A 23,245-nucleotide genomic window follows, 5' to 3' on the forward strand; every position below is an offset into this window, starting at 1 on the left:
GCAAACCCCCTTGATGACAACAATTCTTACTAATTTGCTTATTCGAAACGCGTCAAAAAAGCTAAACTAAAAGCCATCTGAAACAACAATGTCTCATATTTAGATCGACACATTCTCCAACGCTGCTAACAGTCTACCCAGCATAAGAAATAAGATCGGATGCACCCAAACCCGAACCGCCCTTCCTTTCCTGTACCCCATCAATGCTTGTCGTATCACAAAAGCCTTGGTAACGTCTTCCACGCCAGACGAATGGAACAAAAATGCCAGTGCTGCCATTCGACCATTCAACACCGACACCCCTTCCTCACATGACCTGCCGATCATGTATAACAGCAGATGCACTCTATGTTCATCTGACTGACAACTCCCTATCCTCAACTCCAACCTATACCAATAGTCCCACACCGTATTATATCGATGCCACGTCCCAGGAGCCACCGATGCCGCAATCAACCTCATTGCTAATCCGATACCAGATTCCATAAGCTCACTGGCCATTGTGTTCCGTGCTGCTCCGACTCTGGCGCCAGCTTCCGAAACAGACCCCACTGAAAGCAAGAAATTGCATCAGCAATGGAATTTTTGACTCCAGGGACATGCTTCGCCCTCAACCATACATTCAAATGCAAGCAACAAAGTATCAAATGACGCATCAAATTCACCACAGGAGGAGAATGAGCTGACAAGTGATTAATACTCTGCACTACGCTCATGTTATCACACAAAAACCTCACCTTGTTTCGCAAAGCCTCCCCCCACACTTCCACGGCTACCACAATGGGGAATAACGCTAAGACCACTAAATTCTTTGTCGGCCCATACACTCTCCCCTCGTCTGGCCACTTCCCGGCCAACCATTTAACTTGAAAAATAGACTCCAAATCCCAATGATCCTGCTGCATCCGTAACCAACTCCAAGTCAACATTGTCAACCACCTCGTCCATTCACACCGATCATCCGTTATAACTGAAACTGCTCCCGCATGGGTAAATCCGCTTTCTGCCCTGCATTCAACCAAATAAAATGCCGCGGGTGCCGCCGTTGCTACAGCCAACCTCCTGGTAAATATTCTACCCATGGGTAAAATCCTGCAAGCAAAATTCAATTTACCCAGTAAAGATTGCAAGTGGTGAAACCGAATGTTGCGGGCTCTCAACACCTTGTGTTTGACCATTTTCAAATCCTCCAGCTTGTCGACTGGCAAACGACATTCCATCAACACCGTATCTATGTCAATGCCTAGAAGACACAGAGTGTTGGTTGGACCCACAGTCTTTTCTGTGGCAAAAGGAATCCCAAACCTCTCAGCTACTTGTTCCATCGTTCGCAATAATATTGCGCACACTGGAGACCCAGCTGGTCCTATACACAAAAAAATCATCAAGATAGTGAATAATAGAATCTGCGCCTGCCTCCGTGGGAACCACCCATTCCAAAAAGGAACTAAACTTCTCAAAATACGCACACGAGATAGAACAACCCATGGGCAAGCAACAATCAACGTAATAATGTACTTCCCAAAAACAGCCCAACATGTGAAAACTGTCGGGATGAACCGGCAACAATCTAAAAGCCGCCTCGATGTCCATCTTGGCCAACAGTGCACCATAACCACACCGCCTTACCCACTCCACCGCCTTATCGAATGACACGTGAGACACTGAGACCAACTCTGGATCAATGCCATCACTGACCGACTCCCCCTCTGGGTACGATAAATGGTGTATCAACCGATACTTATTTGGTTCCTTTTTTGGGACCAAACCCAATGGAAAAATCTTTAAACACAGTAATGGTAATTCCCGAAATGGACCGGGCATCCTGCCCAACTACACTTCTTTACCCAATTTTTGGCTAACTAACTCCAGTTGCTCCATAGCAGACCTCTAATTCCTAACCAAAACCGATACTTCCTTCACAACTGAAGGGATCTTGAAACCAAAACAAAACCCCTCCTTCAACAAACATACTGTCTCCCTATAAGGGTAATTATCTAAATACTGCTCCATCCGCTCTACCCTCACCGGAGTCGTCCCTCTTACCCGCAGCTTCCCCAGGCTTTCCCTTTCCTCTCTTAAAACACTTTGTGAAGCTGTGGTGCCCCCCGCAACTGGAACATTCGTGCTTAAACCTACAAGACGTAAAAGTACATTTCTTCTGATTAAAGCGCCAACACAAAGCCTTCTTTGCTCCTGCTGGTGGTGCCCCTGAACTAGTGGGTACCCTGGCAGCCCCAAGAAAGGAAGACAATGATGCTCTCGGTGCCAATATTAAACACATCCACAAACTTACAGTATGTCCTTGTTATCCCACCGCAAACTCGGACAAACCACCTTCCTTTGCCTAAACTATTTGTCGTACTGCAGCCAACCAGTCCCACCATACGTACGACATGTCTCCCAGATGCTATCCATATAAAAAGAGAAGAACACTTTTCCGGGGCCTTTCCGAAACCACACTAGCCAATATAGAGAACGCCTGCAGCCAGAAAGCAAAAGTTTGGGGAATCAATTGATACCTACGCCTTTCCTCTTCCTCTTTTTTTACACTCCGTTAACTTCGCCCTGTCCAAATTAAACTTCTCCAACAGAAAAAGCGAAAAAATATCCACATATTCATCCCTCCATATCTTCTCTTTCACCTCCGGTTTTAAATGCGCACCCAACGGCCCATCAAAACACACATATACTTCCCCACGAGCCATACCATCCAGTCTCACTGAGTCAATACTCCCCGCACTCTCCGATTCAGGGGGGCCCCCTCAAGCGGTGCCCCACCCTGAGTATCACTTGCCACCCCTACCGAGGCTGAAATCACGGCAGCCGTTTGCGCCATGTGCACCCCATCCCCTTGCCACACAGCAGCTGGGGAACATCTAGCCACGCCCATCAATTCACACATCACTCCCAACAACTGCGACACCTCGCTACATGTCGACCCCTCAGACACAGCCTGCCGCATGCCACCCACATCACAACCACTCGCTGCATTACAGGGACCACAATGCTTACCGGGTCGATTTCGAGTCCCCCTCAGAATGGCCGCTGCATATGTCCCCCCGCTGGTCCTCCTCCGATTCTTCTCCTGTAGACGCCCGGCCCTCCTCCAGCAACCAAGGACCCCTTGGCCCTTGTTGAGTCGGTGTTGCAAATGTCCATAGTCCCTCCAGTAGTGGTTGGCACTTCAGCTGCACGCCTGCAGAAAGCAATCCTCCGAATGCCTTCATCCTCCCCTTGCGATTCGTCGTCCCTAGGACCTACAGCTTGTCTGCTTCTTGTTCTTTTGTTGGCCCTGCGTGGTGCAGCAGGTGCCCTATCGGTCTTTCCTCCATTCCCAGGGCCAGTCCCACGCTCCGTCCTCCCAAGGAGGCAGAGCGCTGGACTGCCTGATCAGGTCCTCGCTCCCCGGATACTCCAGCCACTTCCCTGTTCCTCCTCCCGGCGCCCCTTGACCTCGTCGTCTCTCTGCATGACGCCGGCGCCTCCACGCTGGAAGATAATGTCACCTCCCGGCTCCTGCGCATACTCGCAATCGTAGCAGACTTCCGACGCAGATTCAAGGCCTCCTGCATCTCCCGGTTGCTTGCATCCTGACTCGAATGGTCCCTGGATGGGCTCCTTGCCTTCCTCCGTGCCCTGTACGGTAGTTCAGGGCTCTCTCTCACAGGAGGCCGTGACCTCCTAGGACCATTTGGGGGCATCGGGTCCACAGGTAACCCACAGAAAGAGAGATAAACGGGCACCACCCACACAATCAATTTAAGTAGGATCACCTTGTGCATATGCATAAGTTTATATAGAAGCACATGGAGAAAAAAGTATATGCACACAAATAGGGATCACCACACAATAATGTGATCAAAAAATATCAGTTTTATTGTAGTAACACAACAAGCAAACACTGTGTTTAAAAACAATTAAAAAGGTCTGAGCAAACAGACACACATAGCAAAACAAAGACAATGGGTCATATTAATGAATAGTTAAATACTTTGGGCCCCAAGAATTAACCGTTAAATCAAATAACAGATACCTGCTGATTTCATATTCTAGGGTCTATTACAACAATTGCATTCACAATCATAATTATAATCATAATATCATAGTGCTGTTTGCAACTAAACCAGGCTATTTAGATATCAAATCCTATGAGTAAATTCTGTGGTTACATAGAGAATACAGCCAAACAGAATACCATAAAAAACCATGTTAGCAACATGTTACCAATAAGCCAGACTCAAAAAGTATGAACCACAAGACCCCTTTCCTGGTATGATATCACCTGATTTCTGAGGATAAGCAGGCCAATGGCTAAGTTACATGGGTCCCCCAAACCCACGCGTATCGACACAGTAATGTGTCTTTCTCAAGGTCAGTCACTGGTTTTTTATGGTATTCTATTTGGCTGTATTCTCTATGTAACCACAGAATTTACTCATAGGATTTGATATCTAAATATCCTGGTTTAGTTGCAAACAGCACTATGATATTATGTTATTATGATTATAATTATGATTGTGAATGCAATTGTTGTAATAGACCCTAGAATATGAAATCAGCAGGTATCTGTTATTTGATTGAAAGGTTAATTCTTGGGGTCCTAACTCTCCCCCCTTTCCCCCCAAAAAAACCCTCCATTTTAGTTTACTTCTGCTTAAACCCTATTAGGGCCTGGCATATATCCTGGTCATGAGGCCCTCCCCTCTACAGTCTGTGGCTTGCAGTATGGGCCCTGGTAATCTGCACCCACAAAAAAGTAGCAAAAACCTGCGATTTTTTACTTAGTGTTTTTACTGCCAAGAAAGCAGGTTTGGGCTACATAAAAAAACCTGCTGCATGTGAACATGGCCTGATAGATGTTTTTACCACTAGCAATCCTATAACCATGAGTCACCAATCCCATTGTTTGGCGCAGAGAATCTATTCACTTGCTGCCGGGCAAATTATTAAAAAATTATGTGTACAGTAGGGAGACCTGAGGCCAGATTTGGGGAAGGGGATACATGTGTATTCAAAAACTGGTTTGTTCGAATTACAGTTTGCATTAAATCGCACATTAAGCATAAATTATTATATGTGTCATCAATTTACAGCATGGGGTAGAATAACATACGTGTGATGTACAGCATGTCGGAGAGTATACGTCTAAAGGGCAAAAAAAAATTGTAAAATACCTTGTAAAAATCACTGAGCTCTTCTTATTCTGCTGCTCTTTTCCGTTTTGCTCTCCATTGCAGAGATATGCACATTTACTTCTGGAGCACAGCATGTGAAATCTCTGCTTGTAGTGCAACTGGGTGTTTCTTCAGAGTCTCCTCTGGGAACGTGTGCTTTCACTCCTCCCTCCCAGACACAGCCAATCATAGCACAGCAGTTGATCTAGAAGTTAGAGGCTGCTGAGCTGTAATTGACTATGTTTAGGAGGGAAGGGTGAAAGCATTTGCCCCAAGACAAGACTGAAAAAACGCCCAGTTGCACTACAAGCGGAGATTATTAATGCTGAGCTCCAGAAACAAATGTGAATATCTCTGCAGTGGAGAAACGCAGAGCAAAATGGAAAAAAGAGTGTCAGAAACAAAAGAGCTGTGAGATTTGTTTTTATAAGGTAATTAACTCAATTTTTGCATGTCTATTATCCGCTTCAGGTTTCCAAAGGCGCCAAGCGGCTAAAAGAAATGAGCTGACCATCCTTCTGCCGTTTTCTGATAGGAACGGAAGACACCCTTTATTTTACAATACAAGCCAAAGAGAAGGCTAAAAAAATACACCCAGAAGACGCTTGGTGTTTTCTACATAAAAACAAGCTGGAGTCTTATTCATTGCTTAATGGATGTATATAAAAAGCCTGAAAATTGCATGCGCACACACACACACACACACACACCACACTAAAAAGGGAAAAGAAAGCTCAAAAGCAGGTACCGAAATCTTCAAAGAAAACAGTAAGGCTATGTGCACACGCTGCGGTTTTTGCTGCGGTTCTGATGCGGTTTTGGCCGCAGCAGTTCTGCAGACAGTGTACAGTAGCATGTTATCCTATGGGATTTACATTCTGCTGTGCACATGCTGCGGATTTTTAACTGCAGAAAAGCTGCGGTTTTGAATCCGCAGAAAGAATTGACATGTCAATTGTTTCTGCGGATTCTGCTGCGGTTTGCCACCTATTCCATTGTCCAGGTGGCAAACCGCAGGTCATCTTACATGCGGTTTTACCTGCGGTTCCGCAGATAAGAATCCGCAGACCAATCCGCAGTGTGAGCACATAGCCTAATGCTTCTGGAAACATTAACTTAGGGTATTTGAAGAATTTCTACACCATTTCAGCATCTCTTGGCAGGAAATTGCTGAAAGGTTTCTGCATTTCTTGGCAGCAAAAACGCGCATTTTTGCATGTGTTTTTTACCTGTGCATTCAGTGGGTCAAAAACGCACAAAGACTTGACATGCTGCAGATTTAAACGCACAGCAAATCCTGAAAAGAAAAATACTGATTGTTTACATAGCACTTCAAGATTCTCATTGACTTTGCTGGCATAAGGATTCCCTAGTGTTTTTGGGCCAATTCCATGAGGGAAAAACGGTGCAAAGAGGCATCAAAAACGCACCATGTGCATACAGTCTTTATCATAAAGAATGGACATGCCGCAGTGTCCAGATGTTGCAGCATACTGGATGGGATTTCAAGATATCCCATGCCCACTATGCATCCAGAGACTCCCGTGGATCACCCGCGGAGACGGACATGCAGCGCGTCTTTCCAGACCGCAGCATGTCTACTTATCTTGCGGAGATGCGATTTTCCGCAAGATAAATTTCACCCATACAATGTATAGGATGTGGTGAATCCACACGGTTCAACGAACACATGCGGAATCACCTGCGTTCAATAGCCGGCAGCACTTTGGACGGAGCGGACATGTGTTGTGTCCAAAGTCTTGACAGTTCCTGATAGTGTACACATACCCTAAGGCTATGTGCACACGCTGCGGATTCACCAGCGGAATTTTTCTGTGCAGATCCGCAGGTAAACCTGCAGGTAAAGTGACCTGCGGTTTTCCCCTGCGGTTTGACACCTGGACAATGGAATAGGTGTCAAACTGCAGCGGAATCTGCAGAAAGAATTGACATGTCAGTTGTTTCTGCGGATTTAAAACAGCAGCTTTTCCGCAGTGAAAAATTGGCAGCATGTGCACTACGGATTGTATTCCATAGACTTACATTGTACTGTACACTGTCTGCAGAACTGCTGGGGATCCGCAGAGGCCAAATCCGCTGCGGATCCGCAGCGTGTGCACATACCCTTTAGACTTCAGGATTCTCATTCACTTTGCCGGCATCAGGAAACCCTTCAGGTTTTGTGACAAATCTGAGCTCAAAAGAAAAAAAAAAACAGCAAAAAAACAAATATGTGTACACACCCTGAGGGTATGTGCACACGCTGTGGATTGTAGTGGGGATTTGGCCGTGCAGATTTTGTAAAATCCGCAGGTAAATCTGCAGGTCAAAAGACCTGCGGTTTTACCTGCGGATTGGTCTGCGGTTTTGCCCTGCGGTTTTTCATCTCCTCAATGGAGGAGATGGCAAACCGCAGCGGAATCCGCAGAAAGAATTGACATGTCAATTCTTTCTGTGGTTTCAAAACCGCGGAAAAATCCGCACCGTCTGCACTGCAGTTTTTTATTCCCATATGGAATAATGGTACTGTACACCGCAGCAAAAACTGCTGCAGACCCGCAGCGGCCAAAACCGCATCAGAATCCGCAGCGTGTGCACACACCCTAAATGCTTAAAAAAGCGATTCAGAGTGAAGGAAAAAAAATACAAATAAAGCCGTTTTCACTTGAAAAACGCACTGTTTTTGACCGATTGAATTAAACATTGTGTGAACAACTCTTAAGAAAGCCAGAGAACAATTACCGTACATTATGTGGAGTGTCAGAGTATATGTGAAATAAAATACTTTTTTTACCGTGATTGAATATATATAGTAAAGTACAATACCAGAAGCTGCTAAGCTCAAAATGCAAGAATTCCTTCCAATTTAACCCATGGCAAGCCTATGCATATAATATATACATATATATATATATATATATATATATATACACATACAAGTACATTTAGATTCACAGAGCCTAAAAAAGTGCATAAGTTACTAAGTATTCACATCTACATGGATTGCTAAAGGCATGTCAATGGATGCAAAATATAAACTTACATGTGCTGACCAGGTGTCGGTGATGGCCGTCCTGCCGCCCCAATGCACGTTTCACATTGTAACTTCCTCAGGAGGCGTGGAATGTGTATACCTGTATATATATATATATATATATATATATACATATTATATCTTATATATATAATCAGCATATGCAGGTGTCAAAGTGTGAGGGGAAAAAACTTTATATAATTGTTATTACATATATATATATATATATATATTTAAAATGTAAAGTACTGTGGAATGTTTATTATTGTGTATATATATATATGTTATATTTTCCAATATACATATATAATTATTATTTATATATATTTACACATGATTTTGTGCATTAATCAGGCATTTAATATATATATTTTTTCTCTTCATATTACCGTATATATAGTGTATATATTAGTATTATATATCATTTTGCGCAATGTGACATTTTATATATTTATTTCTCTCTTCAGGTTATATTTTATAGTGTATATGTTATTATTTTGTTGTTGTTATTATTATTATTATACAGGATTTTGAGCAATAATCAGACTTTATGATATGTTATTATTATATGTGATTTTGGGCATTAATCTGACATGTTATGTATTTTTCCTCTTCATGTTATACATCGTGTATATATTATTATCACTACTACACGATTTTGGGCATTAATCTGACATTTTTTGTATTTTTCTCTTCATGTTATATTATATAGTGTATGTTATTATTATTGAACGTGACTTTGTGCAGTAATCAGACATTTTATATTTAGTGTTTTGTTATTATCATTACTCATGATTTTGTGCGTTGATCTGAGATCGCTTTGTGTGATCCTGGTTCTTCTTCATTGCGGTTTTTAGTCTCCTCATCTCCACATGCTTAGCATGTCAGTCTCCACAAGGAGAAACGATGCTTCTTGGATTATTCCCTGTATTTTGAGGTTATGTAATGGCGGACAGCCCCTCATACAGAAAAGCTGAGGTACTTTGTGTTCTTCTCTCTCCCCCCAGCCGTGGGAACATGTTCTTTCTCTCCAGTGTGCAGGCTAATGCGATGTATTTGAACTTGAACTTTTGTCTTTCCCCTCTCCCGCCATCTTTCCCGCCTCTTCTCCCCTCACCCCACCCTCAGTGAGTTTCGCACGGTCATTATTAACCCTCTGCGCGGCGTTTGCTTCAGTTTTCCTCACAGACTTGTGTAGGGGACACTTCTGAGGTGCTCGTGTAATGGAGGAGGCATGTGACAGACATTGTTACGCGCAGGGCTGCACATGTGAAGGGAAAGTCTTATGACTAGCGATGATGGGCGGGAAAATGGCGGAATATCGAGTCTGTGATTTCTTTTCTGCTTCAGTGCATGGCAACCAATCAGAATGCATTTTACAACCTTGTCAAGATGAAACTTGTGATCTTACTGGTCACTACCTCCAGTTGTTCAACCAATTACGGCACTATGATCATTAACCATGCAAGGTGTTGCCCGTAGCAACCTATCAGTTTGCTGCTTTCATTTTTAGATGAAATGTGATTGGTTGCTTTCCGCTTATAAATATCTTTGAGCAATAACCCTTTTATTTGGTCAGCTGCTGCGCGGCGGGGCAGATGTGTCCTTAAAGGGAGGCTCCTAAATTTTTTTTCTGAGAACTGGATTAACCCCTTAGCAGGTTTATCCGACAAGCGTCATCGATGTTGAAGTGTATACATATATCTGACAGGAAGCGTGTACGAATTATAGGTATTCTGCGCCTTTCTCATCTTAATGAATGGGACAGGTGCGCATTACCTGCTGACAGTACACTCCTGATGCGGAAGTGAGCGACGACATACATCCTTGTGTCGAAGAAGCCATGTGGAAGTTTTTTTGGGTAGTTTTTTTTTTATCAAAAACTATCAATTCTACCATTGTTTTTTTTTTTTTTACAACGTTGGTTTAAATACCATACTTTTTTTTTTCTTTTTACTCCAATACCAAATAATTTATTTTTATATTTTACTATTTTTATTTATTTTTTTTAAGTAGTTTTTGTGTTCCAAACTTTTTTTTTTTTTTTCAAACGCTCTGCGTGAGAGCTTATTTTTGTGGGAAAACTTGTCATTTTTAGTGATACAATTTTGGAGTACATACAAGTAATTAGTATTATTATAAAATAGAGCAATTGTAGTATTTTTTATCTTTTATTGCACGGGATTAGAGATGAGCGACTTTGCCTTTTTTAGGGTCGAGTCGGATTTCATGAAACTTGACTTTCCCAAAAGTCGAGTCGAACGAAACCGGCCGACTATAGGGAAAAGTCGTGAAACACGAAACCCAATGCAAGGCAATGGGGAGAAAAGTCGGCAGGGAGTGGAGGACAGGAAACACACCTGGCATGAATTTTAACCCCCTAGAGGCGGCGAAATCTCGCTCTCTCTTTCTCCCACTCCAGCTATGCTTCGCTTCTCTCATTGGCTGAAAAAAGTCACGTGCAAGCATTTGGCGAAACCCGACTTTGACGCTTGGGTCGCTGACCGCATGGCCAATTTCACACTGGTCGGGTTTCGTTTCATGAAACCCGACTTTGACGCTTGGTCGCTGACCGCATGGCCAACTTCACACTGTGGTCTGGTTTCGTTTCATGAAACCCGACTTTGGCGAAAGTCAGCGACTTTTGAATCTGACCGACCTGTTTCGCTCAACTCTACACGGGATGAATAGTGAAGTCATTACAGATTCGGTGATACCAGTAAAGTGTCTCAAGAAGGCCAGACTTGTAGGCCTCATTCAGACATTAGTTTTTCACCTACGTTTCTATCTGTGTTTTCTCCGATAGAACCAAGGTTGCCAACCATCCAGAAATTCCGGAACATAACTTTTTTGCCCTGTCCATAAAATTTTCCTTTCAGGGTATGTGCACACGTAAGCGTTTTCGCGTTTTTTTAAGTGTTTTTACCGGCAAAAACACTTAGAAGAAGCATCCCATTCATTTTAATGAATTCCGCACTTTTTGTGCATATTGATGCGCTTTTTTCCGCCAAAAAAAACGCAGCATGCTCATTGATTTCGTGGAAAATATCGCATTTCTAACTATATTCTATGAGCAGGAGGATACTCCGGAAAAAAACGCGTGTTTTCTGGCAAGGAGACCAGTTTTTAGTCAGGAATTTTCTGCATACGTGGGTACATAGCCTGAAGGTTGTTACGCATCCTTGATTTTTTGAAGCTGAGGAAACTTGTACATATTATTTTGATTGTAGTGATCATCATTTTACAGTGAATGAAGCTGATGTCTTCATATAAGAATCATCGGCTGAAGACATGGATCACTTATCAGAATGATTTATCACGGTTTTCCAATATATCCGTAACAAAATATCGTCTGTCCGTGATTTTTTGAAAATAATAATAATATAAAGTCAGCTTGGCAACCCTTGATAGAACGCATACATATTATAATCTATGGGACTGGTCAGTGTCTTCTTTTAATTTTGTCCGTTTTTGATCGGAATCATGGAATAAAGTTACTCATACATGTTTGTGGGTCCGTGAAAATCACAGACCGCACACTGATGATATCAGTGTACTATCTGTGTGTGGTCCTTAATTAACATTGTGTGGATAGGTGTTTTGCAATTTACGGTACTTGTGAAAATCGCTGATAAAAAACAGACCAAACACTGATGAAAATCAAATCCAAAATAGTGATGAAACTTATACTGTTATTTTACATTTTTCTTGCATACTTGAAAAATAAGCCATCTGAATGAAAGACGTCAGCACACCTGTCGAGGTTTTCCTAGGCGAAACCGCTTCAGGAAAAAGCCAGCATCTTTTTTTTTTTTTTTTTCTTCTATTATTTAAACTATTACTAGCGAGCGCTTCCACATCCAAAAAATGAACATGCTACTTTAAAAAAAAAGTTTCATGATTTCCAAACATTGATGTGGTTAAAGAGGTAACAACGTGTGCACAGCAGTATTGTTTTCACATTGCTGTGCATTATGTTCACTTTTTGCTGCGCTTTTTCAGGTGGCTGAAAAAGACTATGGGCCCAATTCATCAAAGCCTTCACGCTAGAATTCTGGCTTAATAGCTTTGAAAAGTCACAAACTTTCGGCGTAACTCATCTGACATCAAAGTGTCATGTGAGTTCACGGTTAGGCTCAACTTGTGAGGCAAAAACAAGAAGCTTCAGGTTCGGCTGGGCACACAGACCCAGGGCGTTGATGGAGCAGGCAGGAAGGCACTTGAAGAATGAGGACTTTGCATGCTGGAAACCACAAAAGTAAAGGTAGACAGAGGTCCCAGGCAAGTTAGAAACAGCAATCAAGGGAGGCAGACGAACCACAGGCGCAGCACAGGAATGAAGGCCCAGTGAGAACAGAGTCCAACAGCACAATTATCCACTGCAACCAAGGTGGATGGCAGAGGTGATATACAAGTAGGGCCGCAAAGGTCCAACTAGACTAAGGAGCTGAAGACTCAAGTCTCAATCCTAAGACATAGGTGAGTGTCTTTGTGGGGTTTAAATAGGCCTATGGAGATGAGGTCATTGAGCCACGCTGGGCAACTTGAAAATCCCGATTAGGAGCACAACAGAGAAAGGAAGCTGGGATACTCGGGACAGGTACATAAAATTTACTCCATCTATCTAAATTATGTGATACAATTATTGTATGAAGACTAAAACAACTACCACTGCTACACCTGACCATGAAGAGTGGACACCTTCACCCTGGTGCAACCCTGGTTATGGACCTCCTGTGTCTAGTGCAAAATCCAACTCTGATGATTGATCTAGCATCAATTCGCATCTATCTTTATAGTTAAGGTTTCCGAAGAAAACTGCACAGTTTTTCGAAACTAGAAAGTGTATTTTTTCCCAGTTGCAGTAGTGTTGCCCCCAGATTCAAAGAAGCCAACATCTCCGTACACTCAAAAGCCAATATCAGCCATCTTTTCTGAGTTAAATTGGCCACAATCATAGAATGGTAGAGTTGGAAGGAACCTACTGGGTCATCTGGTCCAGCCCCCTGCTCAAAGTAGGATTCACTAAATCTTATGTGTCAACATTCAATCCACATTGCGAAGTGCGATGTTCTCGATACCTAAATCTCGACAAAGAGCTGGCCCGAGTGAAGATGTGTGAAGATCTGACCTTAATTTTTTTTTAAAAACCACATTGAAATAATGCATATAAGTGAGAGATAGATGAAGATTCATAGTAAATGAGAACACATGGAATAAACATGGACTGGTGACTAACAAACTAAAGGAGACCACTTTGTGGTTTACATATTCAACCATTGCTAACTGGTGTTACACTACGGTAATTTCTTAGAATCCTACCGTGACCAGTGACAAATTGTTATTGTGGTAGGACATTTATTGGGTAATTCAGTGTGGTAGGACATTTATTGGGTAATTCAGTGTATCTGTTGGCTGAAAAAAATAATTACCTTCCTAATTTTGCCAACATTTTGCCAGCTAGCTATAAAAGCAATTATTAAAAAAAAAAAAGTCAATACTGTTATAATTTATATATATATTTTTCAGATGTGAATACAGCTGGATCTCTTCTACCAGGAGCATTTTTGTATTGGTAAGTCTACAAGAGAAAGGTGAACTGTTATTGGTCAGGGTGAGCAACCTTGACCGGAGACGTTGATTCGGCGTGTAGCATGTGAAACAGCAAGGACCAGTAGAGCTGGATATTTGGAAAGGCTTGTGGATAGACAGAGCTGGGTAGTGCAAGATGCAGCAGAATTGAGTATGTGGACGGCACTTGGAAATAGCTATCGAGGCAAAAGAGTTGAGTATGTCGACAGCACCTTGAAACAACAGAGACAAGTATACAGACAGGTACGCTGATTCAGCATCTTGAATCAACAGACACAAGTAGGCCGGCAGTCACTTTGACGCTGTATGGTTGAAGATGTGGACAGTACCTTGAAACAACAGAGACAAGTATACAGACAGGTACGCTGATTCAGCATCTTGAATCAACAGACACAAGTAGACTGGCAGTCACTTTGACGCTGTATGGTTGAGGATGTGGACAGTACCTTGAAATAGCATAGACGAGTTGGCTACCTTGATACTGAGGGTGTGGACAGGACCTTGGAATAGCCAAAAAGCGTAAACTGGTAGATACCTTGATAGAATGGTGGACTCGGACAGCACCTTGAAATAGCAAAGATGAGTAGGCTGGCAGTCACCTTCATGCACCATAGTTGAACAGGTGGACAGCATCTTGGAATAGCAGAGACCAGTAGGTTTGTAGGTACTTTGATGCAGTATTGTTGAGGGAGTGAACAGCACCTTGGAATAGCAGAGCTGAGTTTGTAGTATAGCTGGATGTTTGATAACAATCAGGAGCAGCTAAGTAGACAATCAGACATCTGTCACTAGCAGCGTACAGTGGGAAGTGTGGCTTGACACCTGCAAAGCATATGGAAGCAGCAGCATGCACTACTACCTGAATACTCAGGCAGCACGCAGTCGTCTGTTCTTTCCTTAAAAGGCTGTTTATGATGACATCAGAGATGCCTGCAAAGTTACTATTGAAACCCAATGCACACTATTACAGAGGGAGCTGGGCATAGTGGATGCAAAGCCCGGCACCGGAGCCAGGACAGGTGAACAACATAACTGTTAGGTAATTTTTTTATATTCACTTCTACATTTGTAATTGTACAAATGTGATGGAGAGGTCTGGTTACATGCTTCACCCTTTACCTACCATTTTGAGAGCAAGAAATGCTGTTGATCATCAGTATTTTTTCACATATAAAAAAAACCCTGTAAAGGTTCTCCTACCCATTACAATGTTAACAATGGCCATCACATGATAATTTGTGCTGTCAGTGATTTTCACAGAGCCATAGACTTGTGTGCTTAATTTTGATCAATTTTTGATCAAAATTGGATGTGTCTCTGATTTTTTTTGCACCAATAAAAAGCACTAATGTTAATAGCACCAGTGGGTAAGTGTTGTGTCTGTGAAAATCACAGACAAAGCGCATACGTGTTTCATGGATGTCTGTCACTCTGTATAATGTGTTTTTCATTCAAGTTCTGTCCATGAAAAAAACTGACATCACTCTGAGCAATATTATTTAGTATCGCTGTTCAGATGACCCTTTTTTTCACATGGACCGAATATCCGTGTATGTAATCTGACTGTGGGTTCTGTAAATGAAAACTCATTAAAGGGAAGCTGTCAGCAGGATTGTGCAGAGTAACCTACAGACAGTGTCAGGTTGGCACCGTTATACTGATTACAATGATACCTGGTGATAAAAATTTCCCACGGCAGTGATCGAATGTATGACCGCTGTACAGATTGAGAGATTCACAGTCTTCTTCATTCCCATATGAAACCTATCTAGCTGATGAAGGAACCAGATTCACTCCGAAACGCGTTGTTTGAATAAACACTTGCTTTTATCCAAGCGATCCCAGATCTCCTCTTCACTGGCAGAGCTCACCGAGACCCTGATTTTTTCTTATGCAAATACATATGAATCCTAGGTACTTTACATCAAAGGTTACCTGGCCTCTTTGCACCTAATAAAGTACATTACTATATAGTCATGTGAAAAAGTAAGAACACCCCTATATCAACATTTGATCTTCATTCAAAAAGTATAAAACAGTCCCACTTTTTATAGTGTTTTATATTTGTTTTGTTTTCTTGTATTTGTGTTTTTTGTGACATTTTGAGAAACTTTTACTGCAAAAATAATAATAATAATAAAGAAGCACAATTTTGGGGTCTTTGCACAATTTTGATGTATTTGATGGCATAAACTTCAGAAAGCCACAAATCAAAAAAAGAAAAAAAAAACTGACTTAAAAAATGCAAACAAACGGAAATTATAAATTGGACCTTATTTTCTACCATCTGTGTGTCTTTTTTTAACATGTTTTCTTAAATGGATATGCTCCAAAATCCATGTAAAAAAATCCTCCCCTGTGAACATACCCTTACACTGTCAGTCCAGGATCAGGATTGTGCAGCCGCTGAAGTGCCACTGTGAAAAGACGGGGGGCATCACAACGACTGCTGAAGAGACCATATGATGGTCATTTAAAAGAAAGAAAAACCCTCAAATATTAAAAATGGAATTACACTCATTTCTATAAAATCTTAGCAGATGTTCTAACATAGACATTATGGGTTTTTTTTTACCTCCACCATGGAGAATTTTTATTACTTGCGATGTCATATGACCATATCAGATTACATAATAATATCCTATAAAATTAATATTTTTTTTTCCACTTTTGACTATTTTAATTAGTTCAGTATATTTTAACCTTTCAGAAGGTTGGAAGAAATATTAAAAAAAAAAAAAAATTGCAAGTGGCCTTAGAGGTTCATGTGATATTCTGCATATAATGCATAATTTATATCACTCTGCTTATGGAGAACTTGATGGCGTCTTGTAATTGAACAATTTTAGATTTCATTCCAGTGTCCCGACTTGCATTTAGAACCCGCAAATAAGCACTTATCTGTTTTTAGAGAAAATTACTATTTATCTTGCCAAGGCTGCATTTTTTTTCCTTGCAAAACTGTAAAAACACTTCCCCGGTGCTCGGTGCATACACAGGAAAATCTGTAAGAATAATAGGAATGCTCTGGAAATGACAAATAATATAACGTATGTCAGGTGTCAAGGAGTTATATACAGTAAATCTGGATAAATATTGAATAGGGTGTGTCATAAAAGGAGCCATTAAAGAGGGCCTGTTTACTATAAGAATAGTGGCCATTTTTTTGCTCTTATTTTATTCCCGGAGTATTCTGTTTTTTTTATTTTTCTAAGTCCGCCATACGATTTCAAAGAGAGTGATATTTTTATGGTCTTTTCCAAGGAAGACGCGACTCACAGGATCCTCAGGGGCGTGTCCTTATGCTGATCTGTATCATTACCATGGGATCCAAAACTCCTTTATAAAGACCGTAAAAATTGGCACTAAATAAAAAACATCTCTCTGGGATCTTGTGACTGATTAATAAAAAAAAAAATACCCAGGAGCAGCAGAAATAAAATAAGAGCAAAAATGTTTCACTTTTAACGAGGTCCACCCTAAGGCCCCTGTACGCATTAGATGAAAGAAGGTCACGACTGCCAATTTTAGCAACACTGGCCACATATTTGAAGGTCTCCTGAGTCCTGACTTTCCACATTTAAATTCAGCAGAAAAGGATTGGATATGTTGAATTACACTGCCCGATCTTTTTATTTTCCCAGGAGAGTGTCGGGCAGTAGCTTCCTCCCATCACTGAAAACACGCACACACTTGGCCAAGCATTCACGTAGATGAAGCAGTCAGGAGAGAGCGTTCAGACGACTGCTATTTAAGTTGTATATAATCCTTTCGTTTTGCTGCTTGTGGGGGTCCCAATGTGGTACTCGCAGGTGCGCAGGAAGCAGTGACGAGTCGCGAGACAAGTAGGTGCTTTCTGTATTAACGTTTATAGGGCCAGAGGGAACTTTCCTCAGTCCCGGCCTGATCACCAAAAACAGGGGTAACAAGGGTTGCCCTCGCAGGGGCTCTATACAGGCACACACAAAACGGTAGAACACGACTACTTCCGGCAAAAGCCGGTCACTATATGGCCCGCTGTATGGCCGACTATGGGTCCTTAATTACAACGTCAACTTAGCCGTCCAGATGTCCCTCGCCGTTCGGGTTGGTGGTCTTTCGGCGTAGTAGTTGCTGGGCCCAGTTGCTGAGACGATGATGAAGTCTTCGCGCACTCCGGCGCGCTGATGACACTGGAGCCCCACAGGCTCCGGCGGGGTCCTTGGACGGTTTGGCCACAGTCCCTGGCCTGGGGCAAGCGGCAGCGATGTGTGGTGGCGAAGGGCAGGCCACCTGCGCAGCTAATGGCTGCGATGGGGGGTCCGCGGTCAGTGGAGGCCCGGCCTCTGCTGCGGACCGGAGCGGGACAGTGATGGCCGCCGGCGGTGCTGTACTTGCCGCGGCCACTCGTGATTGCAGGGCGGCTGCTGGCGGCGAGGAACAGGCCGCAGCCGTGGTCTCGGGCGGGACAGCAGCGGCCGCGGGTGACCGCGAGCAGGCCGCAGCCGAGGGCTGAGGGGAAGCGGCAGCGGCCGCGGGTTGAACTGGGGCCGCAGTGGCCGTGGGCTGGAGCGGGGCAACAAGTCCCGGATAGTCGCCTCGGTACCGTCCTTCTGGAGTCCCCGGTGAGCGTCCTCCCTGGCACTGGTGAGTCGCTCTCCCTTGCAGCCGCTCCCACTGTCTCCTGCTCTCTCTGTGTCGGTCTGCTGACTCATCGCCCTGGGAATTCCCTGCCTTCTTTATATTGGTCCCTCCCCCAGCCCATCTGTCTGTCACAGTGGTCCGTTCCCGAATCCTGTCCCCCGGGGACAGTTTCCCCCGGAACCTAGATGACGGCTCCCATGGTTCCGGCCCGGGCACTCGACGGGGGCCGTTCCTCCCACACCGGACCTTTTATTAAAGGGGTTGTCCAGGACATTAACATTGATGTAAATCAACTGCTACTGTCGCAGCTCAGCTGTTCTTAAAGGGGTTGTCCAGTACTTCAACATTGATGGCCTATCCTTGGAATAGCTCAATAGTGTCTGATCGGTGCAGGTGACAGCTGTTCCTGGTGTCAGTAGTGGCCGGAACTGCTCAATTCTGGAGCTGCACAGCACTGTATAATGGCCGCGGCCGGGTACTGCACATCCACACCCTATTCAAATCAATAGAAGATGGATGTGCAGTACCTGACCGCGGCCACTATTCTGTAACTGAGCAGTTCCCGCCGACACCAACAGCCATGTGTTGCACGCCCACCGATCAGACATTGATGACCAATCCTAAGCCTAGGCCATCAATGTTAAAGTCTCGACCACCCCCCTTTAAGCGCAGCAATACCAGTTGCAGAGTTTGATTAACTTCTCGACCTAGACATGACATAATGATGCAGTGATTTCTACAGGAGATAGCAATGAGAACATGCTTTGCTGAGAGAGGGAGGTGGGAGGATAAGCCGAGATGACTTATTACCTATTGTCAACGGTGAATCCTGTGTTTTCTGCCTTCGGCTTTTTGATTGTGTTACCTTTTATTATGACCCTACCTGTGATGATAATTGTGGCTTATGGCCTCCATACACAGATTATGTCAGGGCCGAGAAGGATCTGCCATGTCAGATTTCCACGGGATGACTCGAAGATAAGCCATTAGTACTTTTGGGGGAGTCGGAGGAGATGGCTGTCATTCGTTCAGCCGACATATAATGTTAATGGGATCCTTTAGAGTGTGTAGGGATACGGGGTCGGTAACACCTGTTGTCTATGTACAATATTTTTTTCTTTGATACATGAGGAATGCATAAAATGTATATATAACTGTGACAGCACCGTGCACACCTAATATATTTTGTAGAAGATCCAGAATATACAGTAGATATTTGCAACAGGGAGGGTGCAAAGATATTGAAACACCCTTAAAAAAAATGTTTTGCTCCACACAAGGGAACCATTACACTATGGGGCCATACTTGACCTTCACGTACCCTTCCACCATATTTAGAGTCACACTGAGGGTTTTTCTGTTGTACTCTATATTAAAAAAAAAATTTGCCTTGTGATCTAATATCGAAGGTGTTTTTTTTTTCATCCTAGAAGTATTGCCGCCTGTATCTGTAAAGAACCTCATCTGACTTTCACGGTCCGTGTATAGATCACAAGTTTTGGACCAGCCTTGGGTCTCCTGACCCAAAGTCAACAGTCTCATAGACATATGTGAGTCAGCTGAGCTTGGGGTCAGGAGATCCGTGGCCGGTTTATGAAAATCGGGCAAGTGAAGTCTTTGTCAGTCTTGATTGGAATGTTGTCCACTGTTGATACCTGCGCTTCAACTTGTATGAACGGATATCGGTATGTTATGTAGATTTCCAATAATCTCTGTTCTGCTTAACCATTAATTAATTTCTTCATTGTTCCCTTAGATGCACATAACCCAGATTTTCTACAGCGCTGTTTTGCCTCAGCCCTATTAGGTATATTTTGTTAATCACGCAGATTAGATGTCTCCAATCACATGTAATACAAATGACGGCAAGGTGAGTATATTCCCAAAATATTGGCTAGATGTGATGCAGAAATTGCTAGTCCTTTCATTATTGTTCCGATAACACTTTCAGTCCAGCGAAAATCAGGAACGTTGATTACTTGAATTGCCAAAGTTTTTTTGAGTATTGAGCAGTAGAAAGTACATTCCATGAGATTTTATGGTAACACTTAGGGAACAGTCGTAGGTCTAACTGGTCAATCAAAGTCCAAGTCCAGTACCTTGAGAACCATCTTTTTACAGCTTTCGGGACATTGAACTATTTGTACTTCATTATGTTGGGGTTTAGTGTTTTAAACATCTCTATGACACTACCCTAGATTAGAAATGAGCAAAAAGATACTCCCTACCTTGGTTCGGTGTCCTCTTCAGTATTCCATGGACTAAAGAAGTGAGAACTTACTCAACTAGGATTCGAATACCGGCATCATGAAATTATTAGGCCCACCGTTGCACGAGTTCTAGTCAATATGTCTTACGTCATGACACTGCATGGGCTTAGTAATAAGAAGAGATGCCCAGGATGTCAAGATTTGCGTGTTGGATGAGGATGTTTCCATCGCTCAAGTATGGAGTTGAATTTTGAACGGGGTAGTGCAAATGTTGCTCATTTCTATCCAAATTGAGACTGAGATTCTACTGATGAAGCGAAGGACTCTACATCTCACAGTGTGTATGCGAAGTGCTGCCTTTTCCAATCTCCTCTGACGTCTAGCTAAGGGTGTAGTAGCAGCGCAGTCATTACGTTTTTACAATGAAAGTACAGATCTTACTATTGCTTAGGTTCCTCATATGTTCCTCCACCGTTTTAGCTCAGGTGTTTCTAAAGATTCTTCTGAATACTGTGTCTTGGTTTGCTTACAAAGCTCCTTTCATGTGTAAATCTTATTATAAAGTTAATAAAATTTCTGTAAAATCATATGAGAATGTTTTTGAGCTCGGAAAACATTTTGGAGTTCCACATATCTCCCATATGTGTAACCTTCCATTTGGAACCAATTTCTTTCCTTCCTGAACCCACATACGAGTCTCGTAGTTCGAGGCTAGTGAAAAGTGAGTACAAAAATGGTGATGCCATTTCATCAACTCCATACCAAAAAAACAAGACAGTGCAAAGATATCTGTACATTTATTACGTGTTTTTGGTTGCAGCAAATTATTCACTATCAACCTATTTAGAAGTCATAGGTTTCAGGGAGTTTATGAACAGTTTTTGAAAAGTTTGTAAAATAACACTGTTTCTCTAGAATCTTTTGGAATCGGATGTAAAGATGTATAAAGGCCTCCATACATGTTTGGAGACACGAGGGTCAGTGGATCCGCTGGCCTGGATGTCTTTAGAAAGACCACATTAGTCAGAGCTCATCCCACTGATCACCCGTACTTCTCCCCTGTGGGCAGAGTACTACCCAGACAACACTGGGTGAGGGTAACACACTACGGTAATACTTTATTGGATCACCAACAGTCAACAACATATAGTACAGTCCCAGGAAATACACAAGATGGTGCAAATGACAGAGTCTCACCTTTCCGTTTGCTCACTGTGGTTTAGAACATCTGAAACTTCAGGGCATCCAGGGCTAACTACCCCAACCAGTTGCACCCTACTTTTGGCGGACACCAACAGAGAGGAGGTAGCAGCAAGCTTAGGGAGCTAATCGAGTACAGTGATGTATGTAGTCAGGTGATCTGATTGTCCCAACCTGGGTTTTCCAAATGTCTTCATTGGTTCATTGATGGGCAGTGGAGCAGATCTGTATTCCACCAGTTGGTGCCATGGTTCCTTGGCTGATGTCCTGTAGAGTTTCTGGAAAGAGAGGGATCTCCCTTTTATATTTCACAGCTCTTATTCAGGGAATTCTTCCACAGGATTGGAGGGAGGTGCTTCCTCTTTGTTCTATTGTTCAATTAACTTGCATATTTGTCCTCTAGTAAACGGCAGGGGCTGATACAGTATGTAATCAGCAGGCATTCAACAAATTAACAAACATTGTTCAATTAACCTGAATATTTTTCCTCCAAGGTCTATAGACTAGTAAACAGCAGGCATTTCACAAATCAACGTACAGGCTCACATGAACATTGGCTCATGTCCAACAACCTACTGAACAATACATCTGGCATAATTAAGAATAAACTCTGTCGTCACAACATGTTAGACTAAAGTCAGCTGATCGCACCGAATTTTGTAGGCTTAGCCAACAGCGTAATGTGTATGAAGGCCTCCCAACTCTCCTCCAACAGATGATGTCAAGCGATTGATGGACTTTAGTTCTTCAGGGGAAAGTAGCTGCCAGGTGAGTTTGGCATTGGCTTTCTTATAGAGCACGCAGGAGCATTCACCCAAAACAAGTGTTCTTGTGTGTGGGGAAGTCAGGGGAGATTATTCATCCAACAGCTTGCTAATGTGAATGGGGGTCTGATGGATAAAGCTGTAATCACAATTCAGGGTCTGGAGAGATGTTTCTATCTATCTCCCTGTTTAACCACAATATAGGTGTGACACCAATAGTTCAATCTTCTCAACAGTGAAGAATCTGCTTGGCATCTCTTTAACAGTGAAGTGGATCTAATCCCTCCTTGATTCCTTTGTTGAACCTAGCATACCGGGACATACAAAGTGGAAGCAGTCGGATCGGTGCATCTGGTTCAGATCTTGCTGTAAGAGACCAGCACATAGAATCATAGAATCATAGAATCATAGAATCGTAGAGTTGGAAGGGACCTCCTGGGCCATCTGGTCCAACCCCCTGCTCAAAGCAGGATTCGCTAAATCATCCCAGTCAGATGTCTGTCCAGCCTCTGTTTGAAGACTTCCATTGAAGGAGAACTCACCACTTCTCGTGGCAGCCTGTTCCACTCATTGATCACTCTAACTGTCAAAAAGTTTTTTCTAATATCTAATCTGTGTCTCCTCCCATTCAGTTTCATCCCATTG

At 42.8% G+C, this 23,245-nt stretch overlaps 1 long non-coding RNA gene across 3 annotated transcripts in view; it reads left to right on the forward strand.

The window, feature by feature from the left end:
- The first annotated feature begins 5,440 nt into the window (after positions 1 to 5,440).
- LOC141083413 (uncharacterized) overlaps positions 5,441 to 23,245 on the forward strand; it is a 63,554-nt gene continuing 45,749 nt past the window's right edge. Inside the window, exons 1-3 of one of the 3 annotated variants that reach the window (XR_012230711.1) lie at positions 5,441 to 5,608; positions 13,741 to 13,786; positions 20,183 to 20,296. This is a non-coding gene — a long non-coding RNA (uncharacterized lncRNA). Of the gene's footprint in view, positions 5,609 to 13,740; positions 13,787 to 15,053; positions 20,297 to 23,245 lie in introns of those variants that run through there. The other 2 variants (XR_012230712.1, XR_012230710.1) reach the window with 2 other exon arrangements.

The sequence above is a fragment of the Dendrobates tinctorius genome, unplaced genomic scaffold, assembly GCF_039654945.1.
Source record: "Dendrobates tinctorius isolate UK_male_01 unplaced genomic scaffold, ASM3965494v1 ptg000020l, whole genome shotgun sequence".
NCBI classification, from domain to species: Eukaryota; Metazoa; Chordata; class Amphibia; order Anura; family Dendrobatidae; genus Dendrobates; species Dendrobates tinctorius.